Raw genomic sequence first — 21330 nt, forward strand, 5'->3', positions numbered from 1 at the left:
GCTCAAGTCATGATCTCACGGTTTGTGAGTTCAAGCCCCACATCCAGCTCTGCTCTGACAGTGTGGAGCCTGCCTGGGATTCTCTCTCTCCATCTCTCTTCTGCCCTTTCCCCACTCATGCTATCTCTGTCTCTCTCAAAATAAATTAACAAACTTACAAAAAAGAAAGTATTCATACATCCACTTGTTTGTGCAAAGAAATACAAAAGGGATAAACCAGAAACTAATGAGATTGATTATCTGAAGATGTATGTGGGGATGGCTTAGAAAGAATTGGGTAAATGGGAATATGTTAATAGGGATGAAGGGAGGGTGAAGTTTCTCTGAGTACACCTTTTTGTAGAACTCTGACTTTTAAAACCATGGGAATATTTCACATACCCCAAAAACAAATAATTTAAACCAACCACGATGTGAGGGAAACTTAAAATGGAATGCAAACAGTAAGAGATAAATTTAATTGTATTATAAATGAATAACATAAGCAAAATTAAGTAGGTGCAAATAAAAGAACTACCTTAACTTTGGAAAACCAAAGTTTATATGTTTAAACTTCATACTATAATGCTAAATTCAAAGGAATTGTACACAAATACTGTGTTCTAGTTAGTATTTTTCCCCACAAGGATACAAAGTAGCAACTCTGAAACTACTTTATACATATAATAGGATCAAGTAAATAAGTAAATACCTTTTGGACAATGAGAAATTAGTTCTAAATGTGGGAAAAAAGAGCTACACATATTGAAAGAGAGAGGTTAGAACAAACCCTGTAGCATTAAATCAGAATCGGAGACATCAGAATGAACTCAAGCTTTTACATACACACAGACACATAGATAGTAGTTACAGAAATAGATATTGTATTTCCTAGCACTCCCCACTGAAATGGACTATTAGCAATAAATATAACTAACACACAGATTTTGATTTATAAATGCCATTTACTAATAAAAGGAACCAGAGATCTTGAAAAAAAGTCTGATTCTAGGACTAAAGCAGAGAAAAATACAAGATGACCCTGATATATCTTGTGGTTCTAGAAAGTAACACTATGCTCAGAAAAGAATACAGGCATGTTGGAATGACTCAGAGGAACTTACAGTGGCCAAAAATGGAACAATTCAATCAACAAAACATAGTATTTAATTGTATCTATAGAATACATTTTGTATATTTATAGCATATATTTATTATATACAGTCTGTTTATTCATTCTGATATAAATAATTAATTGATTAAATTAATGTGAGAGAAGGGGCATCTCTTCTTTACAGTAGTACTCCAATTAGTAAATATGCAAGGAATGATGTAAATAGAGAGTCACCATTATGCTAATATCACAGTAACACTGCATACAAGAACCACTAAAAGGTGGTGCTAAAGGTAGTGGGCAGGGGCGCCTGGGTGGCTCAGTCGGTTAGGCGACTGACTTTGGCCCAGGTCACGATCTCACGGTTCATGAGTTTGAGCCCCACATCGGGCTCTGTGCTGACAGCTCAGAGCCTGGAGCCTGCTTCTGATTCTGTGTCTCCCTCTTGCTGCACCTCCCCTGCTCATGCTCTCTTTCTGTCTCTCGAAAAATAAATAAATGTTAAAAAAAAATTAAAAATAAAAAAAAACCTTTAAAAAAATAAATAAAGGTAGTGGGCAAAATTATGAGAAATGGGACTTTTATGTAATCTCAAGATATTCCCACCCATGGCACCTATTTACTGCAAAGATTAAAATACCAGGTTTACAGTGGAGAAACCTGGCAAACACCACCTGAAACAAGAATCAAAGTCAACATGACAAGTAATTTACAAGTCATGCTTATATCACGTACCACTAATATGATGATCTGAGAAGGCCATGACATCACTTCAGTGGTATTTTTGGCAAAAATACATGATCTCAGTCTGACCCTGTGAAAACATCTCGACTCAGGTCAAGAGATTATCTACAAAATAACTGGCCAGTACTGTGAAGGCACTGAAGAAGCACCCTTGTCTCATCTCAGATTCAAAGTCAGGATCTTCAAGTGTCCCTATAATGTTGCACAATCATCATGATGTGGTTTTTCATTCATTTACTTCCTCACACTCCTTGATGAATATTTCACCTTATCCTCTCCTCATCTTCTAAAAATTCCTGCCCCATCTTTATTCTCAATTTATGGTCTTGCTTTCTATTTCACTAGGAAAATCAAAGCCACCACAAAGAAACTCCCAACATCATACATTGGTGCCTGCTATCATCTGATCCCACACAATTGCTTCTCTTGTGCTATTAGAGTTGAACTGATTGTGGTTATACTTAATGCCAAACATTTGAGTTACGCTGTAAAAAGTTCATTCTTTCTCGCTGACACTAGTATGTCATTAGTACTTTCCCATTTATTTTCTACATCATCAAGTTTTTTCTCTCAGCTGCATCATTTCTATGAGCAATTATCCTGCTAATTTACCTGTCTTTAAAAAAGTCACTTTGATACAACCACTTCTCTATTTCATCATTCCCCTTACAGCTAAATCCCTTGAAAAAACTGTCAATAGTTTTGCTCTCCAGTTTCTCTCTGCCCATTGTCCACTGAATCCACTCCAATATTGATTTTGCCCCTATCAGTCCATCAAAATTGTTCTTGTCAACTCAGCAATGACCTCAACATTGCTAAATCCAATACTCAATTAATAGCTATCATAATACTTGACCTGCCTGTCAAGTTGATCTGACTTCCTCTTTAAGAACTTTTTTTTTTTTTAATTGGATTTCTGGAACCACGAAATTATGGTTTACTTTCACTGTCACTGAGGTAAAATTCTGTAGAGTTCACCACACTATCCTTGAACCTCTTATTTTCTCTGCATCATTTCATCCGTGGACTCATTCATCTGCCTTCATTCAAATAGCACCTATATGCTAATGACTCCCAAATACGCATTTCTGTCCTGGCCTTCTCCCCTGAATCTCTGACTGCCAGTGTATCTCTGACTGCCTACTCAGCATTTTGGATCTCAGATATCTGGAAGCTAGCTTGTTTGTTAACTTATCTCTCCAAATCCACGTTATCTATTCCACTTAATGGCAACTTAATCTTTCTAGTTAGACAAGTAGAAGACTTGAAATCATCTTTAAATTCTCTCTTTTTTTCATACCCCAAATCCAATCCAGCATTAAAACATGTTTGGTTTTACCACTTCTCATCACCTATACTGCTCAATCCTGGTACAAATAACCTGGACCTACATTATGCCAAGAGCCATCTGAATCTCCTGACCATATCTTTTCACACCTACTGTCTATTTCTACACAGCACAGGGAATGTTTTCTTTAAATCATAAATTAGATCGTATCACTTTAATTTGAACCTTGCAAAATTTTTGCAATGAATTCAGAAAAAAAGCCAAAATCCTCAAATGCCATAAAAACCCTTTATATTTTGACCTTGTTACCTCTTTGACTTCATCTACTATTTGCCTCCTCTTTGGTCTCACCGACTTTCTTACTGTTTCAGGCACAGATGTTAGCACCAACTATACATTGTGTTAGAAAAACATTTCCCATGTATCCTTATGACTCATATCCTTACTTCCCTCAAGTACTTATCAAACATATGACCATTTCTATTTGAAACCCTTCTAACACAGCACTTTTTGCTGTTTAACCTGATATATATGTTTTAACATAACATACAGTTTATTATTTTTATGTTTTTTGAAAGTCCATCTACCCACAACAAATTATAAGATCCATAAAGATGTTTATGTATTCCTTGTATCTCTACCACATGGAATGGTACATAGTAGGTGCTCAAAAAATATTTATTTAATCAATGAATGAATGAATAGCCTCAGCAGCAGCATCAGTCACATTGAGACAATTTATGCTTCAGCCTTCTTTCCAGATAAAACAAATGCTCTTTTGCAGGTACAAAGTGTTGTGCAAATGAGTGATAGTAATATATTTCTCAATAACTATTAATGTAATCCTCTGAAGTGACTTATTGATTATTTTTTCATTAGAGCCAAGATATACTATGGATGTGGATGATAAAACACAAACAACTAAAATTAATAACTTATTCTTCAGACTTTTTCAAATACTGTGTACATTCAAATATTGAAAATCATATTTTTAATAAGCCTACATGGGATATAATGGTTGTCTCCAAAGAAAGAAATATGGCCAGTAAGAATTTCATTCCAAACAAGGTCACATTCACAGGTTCCAGGTGTTAGGATGTAGACATATCTTTTTCGGAGCCACAATTGAACCCAACCAGTAATAATAAAATTAGACATTCCTTGTTCAAAATTATTTTATTGTTCTGCACCTTCTCTCTCTCTTTGCTCCTTTTTTAAATGTATATGTCAAAACCAAACAAATTTACTCACTATGATATTTCTTACCTTCAAAATTACTTTTGGACAGATGAATATCCTAAACCATGTAGTTTTCCTGTTAAGTAAAAGGAGAAAGCTTTTAAGCCTTGATGTAAAGATTTACATTTTTCGATACTGTTGAAATGCACTTTAGTATTGCTAGTAATAGCTTCAATTATTTCCTTAAGTCTTTAAGGATTTCTCAAAGTACAGGAAACGCACTTAGGCTAAAGACATGTCCAAATGTATAAAATAGCCAGTTGAAGGCTGCCGGCAAACCTCGATTTAGTATGTGAAGATGAGCATTTGGCAAAAAAAAAGGTTGTGACAATGGCTGTACTGAAGAAGATGAAAGGGTAGTCACTGAGTAGCACAGTTTTAATGAACTGACCCAGAGTATAAAAAGATAATTAGAGTCATAATTAGAGAACGGTAATTCATACTGAAATTATATGTGAATACCTTACAGTAAAATGCTAGAGTTATTGGTGGAATCGATGCAATACTTTAAATGTAATCTAATGTTCACTGTTTTTTTGTGAGGGACACAAGACTAAAACACCTTATCTTCCCTCAAAGGCAGCACTGTGAGAAATGCCCTGTGTAGAAGCAAGTTTTTCAAAAAAAGAATGTTAGCTCCCAGGGATCAGCACCTGAGCTCACAGTGGAAGTTGGCTGCTCCTTAACCTATAAATACAGTACTTCTGAAGAGTATCTCAGATACCCAATGCTACAGCTTTAAAGTTAGCCACAGTTTAAAAAAATCCATTTTCATTGGGCAAACTCATTTAGCAGATATCATACATAGCATCATGAATTCGAGAAATCCTGATTATTCCCGCTGAAATCCCTTAAGCTTAACATGAAGCACACACTCTGACACCAAATCATCCATAGCAACTCAGAGACGGATGCCAGAGAACATGCAGGTTTGCTTGGGGCAGCAAAATCCACCACTAGGAATTAACAGAGACTATCTCATTTTCTTATTTAATACCAAAGAAACAGATTTTGCTTTTAACTTGTTCCTCAAACCCAGGCGATTTGTGGTTTCTTCTCTTTTGTTTCTGCTCTCCAATCCATTCTTCCAAATATATGGTTTCTTTATTAAACCAACATTTAATGAATGTCTACTATGTGCCAGGCACTAGATAAGTAAATGACAAAGCATCTGATTTCACAGGTATTCATTATTAAATCCATACTGCTTTTGCTTATTGAGCACTATACACTGTGTCCATTGTTTTATGATGATTAACTGGTTTAATGCTTACAACAACCTATGGGTTAGGGGGGCATTGGTACCATCCTAATTATATAAGTGAGAAAATCATGGCTTGTGGAAATTGAATAACATATGCAGATTCATGAATTCAGAAAGTGCAAAGCTGGCTTTGAGCCAAACTACATGTCTCCGAAGGCAAGGTTCTCACTGACGGTGTGGTAACATTCTTTCAGCATGTTGTTCACACTGGCTTTACTATACTTCCCCACCTTCATATCTACCCTGATGTCAACTTGCTCCACAAAATTTACCTGTTTTATTCTTGATGGCAAACTGCTGGTGATCATCCAACAATAAGCTTGCCTTCTCTCTACAATATTTTCTACTTGTTTCAACTATTTGGTTCTCTTTTTACTACTCTAGAAAATTTCCACTCTCTGTTAGTGAATATAGTGATCCTCACAAGGCAAAAAAGGTTAGGATTTCCTCAGAGAGGCAGGAAGAGGAAAGATGGAAGAATGGTATTTCAATCAGAAGGGAGCTGAGCTGGTGAAAGTAGGGACAAGAAATAGGATTCAAAGGTTGGGCAGGATCTAAAAAGGTAAGTGGTGTGAGATCTTATTTTTAGTGACAATTTTTGGGTAATCCACTGGGTCTAAATCAGATCTCACTTATAAAAGTGAAAGAGATGAAGTGGACTTTGGTGTCTTTAAAACAATTACTATATTATGTTTGTACTAGAGTCTTCAGAGTTGATCTCAGTGTGGACACAGAATATTACCATTTCCAAGAAAGGAATGAAACATGAAATTATCCATTTCAGGTATTGCTTATGTCAAGCCAGTATCCCTAAAGCAGTATATTTGATGGGACACAGACGCAATCTCTGAAAGCAGCAATGAAATGCACGTGCCTGATGATCTTCATTCTTCTCTGAGCAACTCTGTGTGTGGCAGTGAATATGCTGATAAGCATAGATTGTACAGATGTTTCTGCCAGGCAAAGAGAATCAGAAGAAAGAGTTTTCCATTTATATCTTAGTAGAGCATATATTGACATGCAAAGAGAATAACAAAACAGTATGCCATAAGGACTAGAGTTTAAGAGCCATGCACTTCTTGAGCAGATCTAGGCATTCTGAATTTAGATTTTAATAATATGGCAAAAAAACTCAGTAAGGATACAAACTTTTCAGTCAGAAACCCGGATTCAAATCCAGTCTCCACTGCTTACTGGCTGAGTGATCTCAAGTGCATTGCTTGACTTCCAAAGTCCAGCTTCACCCTGTACCATTCATAAATGAATGTAACAATATCTCCTCCTAGGATAAATGGAATAATAATAATGTACGTAAAACATCAAAAAGAGTACCTAACTTGACTGACAGTCAATACTAGTTCTTTTTGTTTATTTTATGCCATAATAAGAGATGCTAATGTAATATATATATATATTTTTTTAAGTTCTAAATAAAAGATAGAGGACAGAAAACTTCAATTTAGAATTCCAAAGCTTCTCAGAACTTTTTCACTGAAGACTGGGTTTACTTTCCCTAGAGTCTGGGTAGCCATGCGAGACCAGCAGTGGAACAGACCTCAGAAACACCATGTCAGGAGGGGTTCAAGTCCATGACAAATATCAGATCGGGGCCAGCTCCCTCAGGGCAGGCACCCACCTCAGGGAGATTCATGAGGTCTGTGGAATTTTTGATGTCACTAAGCTGAACTAGATATACATGCAAGGCTCTACGGGGGAAAAAAGTAAAACTTTTCTTTTGACAAGAAAAGAGGAACGATGTTAAATCTTTGCTAGTTCCACTGAAATTAAGACACAGCCCCCACAGCCCCCAGTTCTCTAAGCTATAAACCCTTCAGCACTCTGCCAGGAATGCTTATAAATTGTGACTCATCTTGCAGCAACCATTAGCAATCTTCAGTGCTAAATTGGTACTTTCAACATGATAAGTGCCTTTCCACCCTGTGAAAGAGCATCCACTTTCCCTTATACTTACAAGTGAGCTGGAGGAATTTTTTGGTTGTTGAGCTTTACTGTTTTACCTGATCTACTGGAGAATCTCCAGCAAAGATTCCTAATAGCTGCTGCTTAGTGGTGTATGATGAAACTAAGTCTTAACTCCTTCATATTCATCCCCTGTACTAAGGTAAATAACACTTGTTTCAACTCGTAGTTCAACTTCATCCAAAGAACATAAATTCTTGGCAGACTTCAATTTATTATGCATATTGCATTTGATGGATGATCATCTTCAAACTGAGAAATGGGGCTATTGGGGATAGGAAATTTCTTGACACTGATTCACGCAATAAAATAGAGTTGCTTCTTTGAAGAGCATCAAAACTTGCCATCAATACTTCTAGTGTAAGATCAGAACCCTTCCATAAATAAAACTCCAAAGTATTTTTTGCTCTTTTCTTTAAATGACCCTATACTGTTGTTGAGCATGTTTTTTTTGATGCTATCTCTAACTATTCAATAGGTAAGAAGCAAAGAAAGTACAAGTTCAGTGGTAACTAAGATTTTAAGGGGCACTTTTTAAAATCATCAATGTTGTTATAACAGAGAAAGAAAATGATGAGCAAGAGGTTCAGTAAAACTAGGTTAATCTCAAAGTTGTATGCTTTCCAGAATGGAGCCAACAGAGACAGGAAATTATCTGTACTCCTAAGAGCGTCATTAAACCTGCAGGGGAAAAGAATATACAATTTATGAAAACAAAGATAAAAAAAAGACACAATCTGTGGGAGAAAATCAGAACAGATAGAAGATATACTTCATAACTAAAATTGGCAAAGAAAGATGACAGTCTAGCAGGCACATTATCATAGATAGATAAAAAAGAAATAAGAAGGACAATGAAAAAGAGACATTCCAGATGGGATGAAGAGAGTTAATGACAAAGAAATAATGTATCATTTGAGAAATGAAATTACAATTAAAGATGAAAAAAAGTCCATAAAGAAATGAACTGGTATTATTTTCATTTTTAATCTCAGGCATCAATACGGTTAAGATAGAATAGTATTAGGGGCTTAAGAATTGCTTTAGGTACAACTCCAGTTCTATTTGAAAAAGGGAGATGGAGGGAAAAGACCACTGAAAATCCAGTCCTGAGAAAACCGTTTGATTTTACTTATTGGATATAGTATCACAATCAGATATTATAGAAGGTGCTCAGTAACATTCTACCTGCTCCATGATATATTTTCTTCAACACCCAGTGTTCAAAATGAACAAATATTTTCCTCACTGAACAAGATAACATGTTCCTTGCTGACAATACTGTGTAAGTATCGGTGGTTGTTTATTGAGCACCCATTAATTACTTTATTTAGCTCTTTCACCTATTTTGTCTATTCCTTAGAACAACCACACATTTTTCTCTACATATAAATAAAACTGACTGAAACAGAGGTCAAGAAACTTGCTAAAAGAACACAGCTTGCAAGGGCTAGAAATTAAATCCATATCTGTGTGACTTAGATCACTTAATTCTTAAACATGTCTGGCAGAAGGGATTATGTATGTTTCATTGAGAGACTTATTTACACGATAGACACCACATTATTACTTCCATATCTTTCCATTTATTGCCTAGTTAACTCACATGGTTATTACCTTAGCTCCATTTTGGAGGAAGACAGAGTAAATAAAAGTTCAAATTAATAATAGCAAGATAAATGATAAAAACATTTTTAGAAATCTCTCCAGATAAACTGTAGTTTTCTTAAAAAAACATTTTCTATTCCTTTGTCTACTTCTATAATAGATCGACTAGTATAAAATGCAGAAGATATCCGGGGCGCCTGGGTGGCGCAGTCGGTTAAGCGTCCGACTTCAGCCAGGTCACGATCTCGCGGTCCGGGAGTTCGAGCCCCGCGTCAGGCTCTGGGCTGATGGCTCAGAGCCTGGAGCCTGTTTCCGATTCTGTGTCTCCCTCTATCTCTGCCCCTCCCCCGTTCATGCTCTGTCTCTCTCTGTCCCAAAAATAAATAAACGTTGAAAAAAAAATTAAAAAAAAAAATAAAATGCAGAAGATATCCTCTGTAAATACTCATTAAGACATTCTGGTCATTCCTATGAAATTTCCAAAGCCTGCCACATGCAGAACTAATAAAATTGATCTCTAGAGATTACAAAAATAAATACTAAGACTCAACAAGAGACAGAAGAATGGAAAACAATGAAAAACCAATAAACATGCAAGGTACATTAATAATAATAGGTAGTATTTATTGACATTTACTTTGCGCCAGTCATTGTTCTAAGAACTGTACATGGATTAACCTCTTAGTGTGCATTATACTTCTGTGAAGAGCTAGGCCAACCATTATTAAATTACCAATATTCAAACTTTGTTTTAAGTAAACTTTTCACCTTAGAATGGGCTTAGATTTACAGAAAAATGGCAAAGATAGGACAGAGTTCTCATATATTCCACACCAAGTTCTTCTTATTAACATCTTATATTAGTATGGGTAGTAGTCAGCATTCTCCAGAGGAACAGACAATAGGAGATAGATAGATAGATAGATAGATAGATAGATAGGTAGATGATCGATGATAGATGGATGCATACCTACATACACACATATATACATACAAACATAGCTAGATGATACATAGATTTATTATAAAGAACTGGTTCATGTGATTATGAAGGCTATAAAATACCATGATCTGCCATCTACAACCTGGAGACCCAGGAGAGCTGACAGGGTAAATTCCAATCCAAGTACAGGAGGAGAACCAGGTCCCATTTCAAAAACAGTCAGATAGAAAGAGCAATTTCTCCCTCATCCTGTCTTTTGTTCTATTCAGGCCGCCAATGGATCGGTTGGGACCAACTGGGATTGGGCAGGGCCATCCACTTTACTCAGTCTACTAATTAGTATGTTAATCTTATCCAGAAACACCCTCATGGACAATGTTTATCCACATATCTGAGTACCCTGTGTCCCAGTCAAATTGACATATTAAATTAACCATCATTTAATGAACCAATACTGATTCTTACTGATTCTAAACTCCATGCTTTACTCAGATTTCCTTCATTTTTAACCTAATGTTCTTTTTCAATTCCAAAATCCTATCCACAATACCGCATGACAATTGGTTATCAGATCTTCTTCAGTTCCTCTTGACTTTAACAATTTCTTTGATTTACCTTGTTTTTGATGAACTTAATGTTGAGGAGTACCAGTCAGGTATTTTGTTTTGTGACTTACTATTGGAATTTGTCTGATGTTTTTTCTCATGATTAGACTGGGATTATGAGTTGTTAAGTGGAAGAACACAGAGGTTAGCTACTATTTTCACTGCATCATATCAAAGGTGCATAATATCAAAATGATTTACCACTGTTGTTATTAAACTTGATGACTTGTTTAAGATAGTTTTTGTTTTTGTTTTTGTTTTCAGGTTTCTTTTCAAAGAAATGCTCTATGCACAGCCAACACTTAATTAGTGGGGAGTTACATTTTAACTCCTCAATGTCAGAGTGGCTACTTAAGTAATTTGGAATTCCTCTGCATGAAAGATTTGTCTATTTTTCACCATTTATTAAATTATTCAGTCATTTATTTATGCCATGGATGGACTCAGGGTACCTATTTTATACTCTGTGTTGTAATCCAATGCTACTTTATCTTGTTGCCCAAATTATTTCAGCTCTGGGGATCTGGAGCTTTTTACATTGCCTCCCTTTTTCTTTACCTGGATGTAAAGCCTATTAAAAAATGTGGGTCCCCCGATGACTGCTGACCCTGGGAGTTTCTCATGCTCTCACTGGTCCACACTCAGGTCTCACAATTCATCCAAAGTGCCATTTAAGTGTTCCTCAAGTTTATTCCTTCAGCGATTTCTGCTGCAAGTAAGCAGACCTGGTCTCTGACTCTCTGGCTGAGACTCTTTCTCCAGATTTCAAGATGGCGGTTTGCCCCGCAACTTCAGTTCTCTGATAGGTCCAAGAAAAGTAATTGGTTTTCAGTTTGTTTCACTTTTTCATGTGAGCACAGAAGTGTGGCCTCTGAGCTCTTTACATATCAAAGCTGAAGCAGGAAATATTCAACTATTTTTGACCCACCATTACTACCCCCCCCCTTTTTTTAAACATTTATTTATTATTGAGAGACAGACACAGAACGTGAGCAGGGGAGGGGCAGACAGAGAGGGAGATACAGAATCCAAAGCAGGATCCAGGCTCCCATCTGTCAGCACAGAGTTCGACGTGGGGCTCAAACTCACAAACTAAGAGATCATGACCTGAGCTGAAGTCGATGGACTAACCGAGCCACCCAGGCACCCCTATTACCCACCTTTTTTTTAACAGATGGGGAGATTGAAGTCCAGAGAGCTCACATAACTCACCCAAGGTTATGCTCTAGGAATTGCTGTGTCATGGGTTGATCTCAGTCTGATGCTTGTGGTCGTGATCTTAACCACTATATGGTACTCCTTCCATATCATATAACATAACACTATTAAAGATGTGAATAAAATTGTGTTGGAGCAACTAAAGGGAGGGATATTAGGAATTAACATTCTAATGGAAAGCCTCATCAAAGAGGAGACTAGTGAGCTGATGCAGAGAATGAGGAATTTACAGGGCAAAGGAGGGTAGGGGCTTCTAGGCAAAGGAACACCAGGTATAAAGGCATAGAGACATTAAAAAGAATGTCATCTGCTCCAATTCAGTTGTTGAAGTTGAAGATGTACATTCAGGATATTGATAAATCTGGAGACAGGCCCTCTGCCTTGTGAAGGACTATCCTAAGGACTGTGCATGGAATTTATAATTGACAGAGAATGAGTAGAGCCTTTAAAAAAAAAAAAAAAAAGATGCCTAGAAGATAGCCCATTATAGGTGGGAGATGGGTGGCAGGGAACTTATTTGTGAGATTTTAACTGTGGCAACAATAAAAATTGAGGGATATGTATTTATGTACCTGACAGTTATATGTAATATTTGATTCCCAAAACAAAAGTAGCAAAACACAGTCTCAAGAAACTGATGCAAATATTACTCAGCTCTCTCTGTTGTTGTTTAAGATTCTCATCAGTACAGAACACCTGGGGTAGAAGACCTTCAGGAGAAGTTTTCTTTATGGCTCAACTACTGACATCACAGAGATTTAAATTCATAATAAAGCTACTATTTACTACTTCCCTAAACATTATTATGATGACTTATATAAAAATCATGTCCTGTTATTAAAACTACACTTGTAGTTAAAAAATAACAAGTACCATAATCTCAAAATATTCCTAAATTAAATGCTTGAACACAGTGGGGAAAAGCAATTTAAACAAACAATAGACAATGCACTTAAAACACACTTTCTTTCACCTAAGCACACTTGTTTTGAATATGACTTACCATCATGATATATATAAAATGGAATCTATTTTCACCTTTTCTGTAAATTCTGTAAGTTTCAACACTGTTTGTGCCCCCCTCAGCAATGATCTTCCAGATCACATTTCTGTAGAATTTATGGTGAATGGAATTTTGCATTCGGTTCTTCGGCCAGCTACAATACTGACACTCATTCATCTCCATGCTTTTCATACTGTTATTGCTATTAGCATTATAGAGTTTATCTGCATATCCATGCTGACATCAAATAAAAATTGAACCTCCAAGGAAAGACAACGATAATTGTTTGCCACCTTCGCATCTTTTTCCTCCCACCCTTTAACAGGAAGCTTAATACTTAAAAATATTAAACGAAAGCCTAATGCCTAAATAATTAAAAAGGAACTATTAGTGGTCAAAACGTAAGCTAGTATAAAAGATACTAACTCATTTACTTTTGGTAGTTATCAATTTGTAAGAGAAGCAATTCCATACAGTAATTTCAAGCAGATTCCATTGCATGATTTTTAAAAAATATAATTGGAGGAGTGGGAAGAAAGAACTCTCTCGGCCTGGAAGTATACTGTTTGTTTATTTTTCTATAGCACTGCCTGAGTAAGGGACTCTGACCCCCACTTTTTGGATACGATGAAACTAAGGAAGGGTGAAAAAACACAGCTAGGTAAGAAGCCAAAATCAGTAACCCACAAAAGGGAGCCAAAATGAACAACCAAACCAAAATAAGGTAAAGGGGGTAGGAAGAAATAGATGTAAAAACAGGAGCACAGGAATGCCAAGGCTGGGTATAAAAAAGAAAAAAAGTTACTTAGTATCTAACTACCTGTATTTATTATTTTTTTATTTAAAAATTTTTTTTCTACATTTACTTATTTCTGAAAGACAGAGCGTGAATTGGGGAGGAGCAGAGAGAGAGGGAGACACAGAATCTGAAGCAGGCTCTAGGCTCTGAGCTGTCAGCGCAGAGCCAGACATGGGGCTCGAACTCATGAACTGTAAGATCATGACCTGAGATGAAGTTGGATGCTTAACTGACTGAGCCACCCAGGTGCTCCTTAAGTAACTACCTTTAAAACACTTAGCACCAAATTAAAAATGTGGGAAGCTAATAAAACAAAACAAAACAAACAAAACACTCCATTTTCTCTGTGTCTCTGTCCCTGTCTCTGTCCCTGTCTCATGCTGGCATATGTGGGAAAATGTTCATTTGCAGAAAAAGGAAGTCATATGGCCCAGCCAAAGCTCAGAGGGAAGCAGGATTTCAGGCTCCATTGGACTAGCAAAACTAGATGCACAATCATCATTAAACAAACAAATAATAATAATAACAGTTCTACTAGCAATGTGAAATGTAATTAGTTTACATTTTTGTAACTAACAAGTTAATTTTAGTGAAACAACAACCAAAAACATATTGAAGCAGAAAAATCTCAAATGACCATGGGCAATGTTAGTGACATATGAATAGTTTTAAAGGGAAAGCTCTCAACACGCTACTATATTATCTAGAGTGAAATAAGTTTGCTTGACTGATGAATGGTAAAGTCTCCTCAATGACTGCACTATAAAACATAACATATGATATATTCATTGCATAAATAAATATTTAGTATGTCAAACATTAAATAGATTACCAAGGTTGACTCTAAGCAATTTAATAAAATTCAAGGAAAGCATCCAAATTAAGAAACGAAATGGATAGGGGAAAGTTGTAAAAAATGTAAAGAGATGTGAACATAATGGGTCAAGTAGACTTTATCTGCTCAGAGGATTTTGCAAGAATAAACCTATTAAAAGAATAAATTTACTGCAAATCTCGCTCTATACTTTCTGTAGTTATAATGAAACTCATTTAAATGAATATTTGATAAATGCATAAATGAATAAAGATGAAATGAATAAATGAATGGAAAGGGAACATAAATACTAAATGGTGGAAATTAAATGAATAATTCTCTTGAATAAATCAGCTTCACTCGAGTTTGCCAGCATTCTGTATAGAGTAATACCATCTAAAATGGTAATTTTGAATGGATCACGGTAACGAATTTATCTACACAAGAAGTATATAAATTTATGGCTGTAATCAATATACTCTAAATACACTTCGTTAAGTGCTCTGTCCTTTAAGTGCCTTCCCACATTATATTTAAATGATATTTTCTTCACGGAGTTAGATTATCCAACATTTCTTTCAGTCACTTTCATTGAGAATACTTATATTCCAGGGAATAGGAGAAATCTTTCTCCATGTGTTTTCTTCTCAGAACATTAAACATATTAACCTAATTACTCTCCTTTTTTTACCATTCTTCTTCTGGAACCTTTCCAATTGTCCTTTCCATGGTTGTTTTTGATTAGGTCAGTACAAACCATATTAATCCTAATCCAGGCTACGCTGTCAAATTTAGGATAAGGAAATGTTTTGTGTTTGTCTTCTGAGTAACCAAGCATTTTTGTTTTGTTTTGTTATAACTCATAGTCATTTAAAAGGGGACTTGTGCATTAAAAGAACCCATTTTTCAACCACAAAGAAAGGTGACTAGAATTATTGGAAAATTAAGCTTATGAATATTTTATAAACAGTTACGGTTTCATACATTGAAGAAAAATCATCTCTTGCAAAACAAAGTTCTCAGATCCGACTCAAATGAATAGATAAGCCTCATGTGTCATTAGAAGAGTGATTATTTAGAGTTCAGTCAGTATTTTTTGCATCCATGAAAAGTTTAAACAATTAAAAAGAGAATCCTTTTTTTTAAACTTTAAATCTTAACACAATTAATTTGTTTAAAGTACTTATTCATTTTAAATAGTACAAAGGTAAACGTTAGCCTGATTCACTTTGAATTGTTGCCAAGCCCAAATTAGTGGGCTCGCAACTTAAAAATTTTAATTCTAGGTTTAAAAAAATAAATCTTACAAAGTTCTAATTATTAATCCAGCAAACTGAAAGGTATGTACTTTTTGAAAATGCAGCAGGTTAGCTAGTGGGAAACTCTGTCCCTGTGCCAGATCTGCAGTTGACTATACAACTTCAAACACATTTTATAGGTTTTGTCTAAATGTTCCAGGTGGAGAATTACCAATATATTTTTAAATCTGTTTTCTTCATTTGATGTGTAAAATTGTATTTGTGTTATTATTCTAACGTTATCATTAATGCATATCAAGAAATATATAGCCCTTAAAAATTAAAATATATAATAATAACATCTCTTTCTTTGAATACCTCCCAACTTAATAACTAGAGCGTCTCCAATCTTCGTGCTTTCACATATGTCTTCCTTTTCATCGCTTTGCCCTGCCTAACCCTAGTCCCATTTACAGAATAATATGAAATGTTAATATTTTATTAATATTAAATATCTCTTACATGTGGCTAAACCAATTGTCACTTCAATCAGTAATGTCCTCTCCAAATTCTGGTATTTCCAGACTATAAGCATCTGTCAATCTACTGGGTGAAAAATAATATCTCATCTCATTTCAATCTTCATTTTGTGATGAAGGGTAAGATAGAAAATCCTTTTTATGCTTAATCACCATTTATAATTCTTTTTGGCAAAATTTGTGTTCGTGTAATAACTCTTTTTTCCCATTGGTTGTCTTCTTCATGTTGATTTGGAAGAGTTCTTTATGCATTCTGGATAATAATTCTTTATTGAAAATATATTTCCATTTTCTTTATGGTACCTTTTAGTAAACAGAAGTTCTTAATTTTTAAGTATGCAAATTTGTCAAAATTTAATGATAGGTGTCTTTGTAAATTGTTTAGGAAATCCTTTTCAATCCCAAAATTATAAAGATATCCTCATTTTCTGTAAATAATTTCAAAGTTTTGTCTTGCTGTCTTTATTCCATCTAGAATAATTTTTTATATGGAGTAAAATAAGCACTTAGTTTTATTTTTCTCCGTATGGATAATGAATTATTCCAGTATCATTTAGCTAAAGGATTGATGCTATTCCCAGGAATTTTCAAAACCAGTTTTGATAAATATCAAGAGTGTAATAAATTACTTGGGTCAATTTTTCTATCATTTTCTTACTCCAGTGAAAGTAAATGTTGATATTTGGTGGGGAAGTCATCTGGCCTTACCCTTATTCATGTGTATCTTGGCTATTCATGGCCCTTTGCTTTTCCATTCATGTTTTAGAAAGCAAAATATTTTGGGGGATTTCATTTGAAGTACGTTTAATCTGTAGATAAACTTTGGGGACTTGATCATAGCTATAATAAGTTTGTTAACATCTCTCTGTCCTTGTATTAGTTTTTCTTTATATGTTTTAATCAATTTGTTAGATACACCTAAGTATGAATCTGTTATGTTTTCCTGAAATTTTGTAAAAATGTAATGATACTTTCCAGCCCTAATAATGCTTTCGTCCTTAATTAATTTAATGTGCATGTATTCAGTGTTCAGTAAATGCTAGGAGCTTGAGATGGAACACAAGTTAACTGAGCACCACACATTTGGACCATTTTCAGTAGTTCTTTATGGCTGATTCCTTATATGTGCCGTAGATAGTGAAGGAGTTCCAAACATCAGTCTAAAATATGCCACTTTGGTAGTTTGACTCTTTTGAGTTGAAAGCACATGAAAAATATCAGATGTAAGAAGAATACTCTAAACTTCCTTCTTTTTTCTTAAAAGCAGGAGACGAAATTCCCATGTGAAAATGTCTTCCCTATAGTAGAAGAAAAGTAACATTCTTATCATCAAGGATGAGAAGTCAAGAGTGAGAGAATTTTATACAGGCTTTGTTAAAATAATTTTTTTTATCTTCCTTTAGCTTTTCCACATAGTTTACTTACTTTTCCACAATAGCCTCTCTGTTCACCCTAATATAAAAGCATGCAAGTTTTACCATTTCTTTGGGTCTTCATTCCTTATGAAGGCTCCTGTGTCACATAAAACTTGCATTAAGTAAATTTGTATACCTTTTTCCCGTTGATGTCTTATATCAATTTAATTTTCAGGCTCTGCTTATAAAAAACAAAAACAAAAACAAAAAACCTCCAAGAACATAAGGTATAATTTTGCTTCCTCAACAGTAATGGGAGATGTTAGCAGTAATAAAAAAAATCACAGGGGGTCCTGAGAACCTTGTCAAAAAGATCAAGTTTTTCTGAAAACGGTGTGTATCTAGCTTACCCGTGCCTCCATTCATGTCACTACATATGTGATCAGGGCTCATATTCATCATTCTGCTCTGTTCACCCAGGACATTTAAGTCTATTTATATATACAGTCAACATTATTAGTTGGCAATTCTGCATCTGCACTGGTTACACATTACTAATAGGAATTTTCTCAATAAAACTTGATTTTCTTGGAAATTCACACTTTTCATGGGAGCCCATTAGTGACCCCACTCCCATCTCCGTGAGTGGTTCCAATAGGCTTAAAATTAATTCAGTCTCTTTTGATAGTAATTGGTTCAGAAATAGGCATGTGATTCAATTCAAGTCAACGCAACTCAAGGAGGGGTTTTCTGAGGCTTCTAGAATGACCTTTTGTTTTCTGGAAATACCTAGGATGGGTGTTGTAGAGAACTTTGTTCATCTTCTGGATATTGTTTTAACCAGATAAGTGACTGGAACTATTGTAAGTATCATAATTGTAATTGTGTCAGGATGAAAGGACATGAAGGGGAGCAGAAGGATGAGAAAAATACAGAAATGGAACAGGAATGATTGGATTTAAGCCACCCTTATTCCTAAACCAACACTCATTGGCTATATTTTTGAGTTGTATTTTCTGTAAAGTTATTATTAACCACAATTTGTCCCAAATAAGTTGGTTAACAGCTCTTGTCTCAGCAAAATTAGAGTTGTGTCCCTTTTATGGTTAAGATTGTCTTGGTTTGGATGATAAATTATGTAGTGATCAGGGTCTACTTCATGGGTGCTCAACCAGTGTGGTAGCACAGGACCTTGCCCTCAGAAGGATGCTTCTCTGGGGCTCCTGGGTGGCTCAGTTAGTTAAGCATCTGAACTTGATTTTGGTACAGGTCACAATCTCATAGTTCATAGGATCGAGCCCTGCATGGGACTCCAAGCTGACAATGCAGAGCCTGCTTGGGATTTTCTCTCCTTTTCTCTCTCTGTCCCTCCCCAGCTCTCTCTCTCTCTCTCTCTCTCTGCCTCTCCCTCTCCCTCTCAAAAATAAATAAATAAACATTAAAAAGAAGAAGAAGGATGCTCCTCTTGGGGTTTAATGTTCTGAGATTGTGTCTTAAAATTCTTAAAAATTTAATCTTTGATCTTGTGTATTTTATGTGAAGCCCAGTGACACAACAGAGCATGACCCAGGGATGTGGAGCTCATGTGCATTCTCACCTCTTAGCACCTCCCTGGGGTGGGTTCTTGGCCACTTGCTTCGGGCTCCAGCAGCCACTGCCAGCATCCACTCTGGGCAGAAGGTTGGGACAAACATGGAGGATTGAAATTGGTGCAGTAAGTTTTAGGGAAGTCCCCAAGTCCATTTAAGGGTCTGCACTTCTGAGTTTCTCTGCGCCTGGAGGAATGTAATATTAAATAGAAAATTTGAAACAACAACAAAGACAAAAACAACAAAATACCATGACAGATAAGTAGAGAAACAGTGGAAGAAAGGAAAAACTTTTTTCCTGTTTGGTTTGGACAAGGAACACTACATTTTTATTTTCCAGTTATGTAGCTGGCTCTGGCAGTCATATTAATACATACCTAAAGTCATATTATGTGACACAGCAGATTCTGTATCTGTCGACCTCACAATTACCAGACAAGGTCCGGGTACAGACAGCAAGGCCTCCATGATGTTCAACCACAAGGTTACCATTCACATGATACTTGGTATGAATGGCATTTGAATGTCATCCCTTGGAGTTATATAACACATCGTACTAAGATCCATGTACAGAAAAGCATCTTTACCAAGAAAAACAAGTTAGACATAATAATTTTAAGTCTAAAAAATTTTTTTGGCTTCTCTATATATGTACTTTTCAAAATTTCCTTCAAGAGTGAGTGATGCATTTAGTTTTATTCAATTAAGAAATTTGGTAGGGGGCTGGTGCCAGGTGGAACCAAAGTGAGGCTACTGAGCAGGGGCCAGTAGCTCCAGGAGTAACTGTGGCATGTAACAGACTCATGGTGCTTCTCATTGTGATGAATGTGTTCTGGGGCTTCCTCGGCTTCTTGGTGCCCCGGTTCATCCCTAAGGGTGCCGGTGAGGGAATTATCATCACCATGCTGGTGGCATGTTCAGTGCGCTATCTTTTTTGACTGATTGAAATTCTGGCCCACCCAACCCTCTCTTTGGACCACAGTGGGAAAATGAGACCATTTGATACCTCAAGTATCATTGACCTTGAGGAGGAAGACCCACTCTCCAGCGCTCAGTCACTGAGGTCGCGAAAAAATTCCTCCAGATGCAGACTCAACTCCAAACACTGACCACCTTCTTTGACTTGCCTATTTTGGCCATCAGCTGCCTTAAACATTCACACCACAATTGAATATCTTCTTCTACAATGCAGCATTTTTTTCCTGTCACTTTTTCCACATTTTAACGAATTATGTGCCTACTTAACCTGAACTCTGCTGACTGTGTAAGATGTTTATGCACTCTTCTGAGATAGAAGGTGCTATTCTTCTGAGAAATACAGTGCTCTCTCCTTGGAACCTATGGATTTGAAGATGAGTCCTGCCTGGCCACAACATAGGAATCAGTGAAGTGTTTAAAAACTGTCACAAGACAGGGAGAGTCCAGCAGGGCAGTCAGTAGGAGAGCATGTTCAGAGGGAATGTCTGTCCCAACAGAATTACACCAAAGTATATTTTCAGGATTACTTTCTTGTTTATGCCATCTACTAGAATAAATTATTTTTCTGCTTTCTGTGGAAAAAAAAAGAAATTTGGAGGAGATTAAGTTTTAAGATGGAAATAAAATTTATCTTGAATCCTCTACAACTTGAAACTATTATAATTCATTAAAACCTATATTACTAATACTGAAATACATTTAAATTTTTCTGTGACCATAGGTGATGAACCTTTTGGCAAAGGTGTCATTATACTATGATTATTTAACAACTGAAGAATGCAATGCCACTAGAATTAGATTTTTCTCTCTCTCTTTTTATGTTATTAAGTATATATTGAGTATTTAATTTTATCTTCACTGGATTACCATTGATTTCTAATGCTTTATATTTGAGGATTTTTAAAGTTCAGTATTTTTACCTACATACGAAGTACATTTAGTTATGTAAATCATTTAAAAAATTATGATCAGGTTAGGAAGAAAAGCTCATTAATTCTTCAAAAACTTACATATCTTATTCCCTAAATCCAGA

The 21330-nt window shown here is 35.7% G+C and overlaps 1 pseudogene; it reads left to right on the forward strand.

Annotated features, from left to right (window-relative positions):
* Positions 1-20340, forward strand: part of LOC123610358 — a 58476-nt pseudogene extending 38136 nt beyond the window's left edge.
* The last annotated feature ends 990 nt before the right edge of the window (positions 20341-21330 follow it).

This window comes from Leopardus geoffroyi, chromosome C2, assembly GCF_018350155.1.
Source record: "Leopardus geoffroyi isolate Oge1 chromosome C2, O.geoffroyi_Oge1_pat1.0, whole genome shotgun sequence".
In the NCBI taxonomy this organism is placed as follows: Eukaryota; Metazoa; Chordata; class Mammalia; order Carnivora; family Felidae; genus Leopardus; species Leopardus geoffroyi.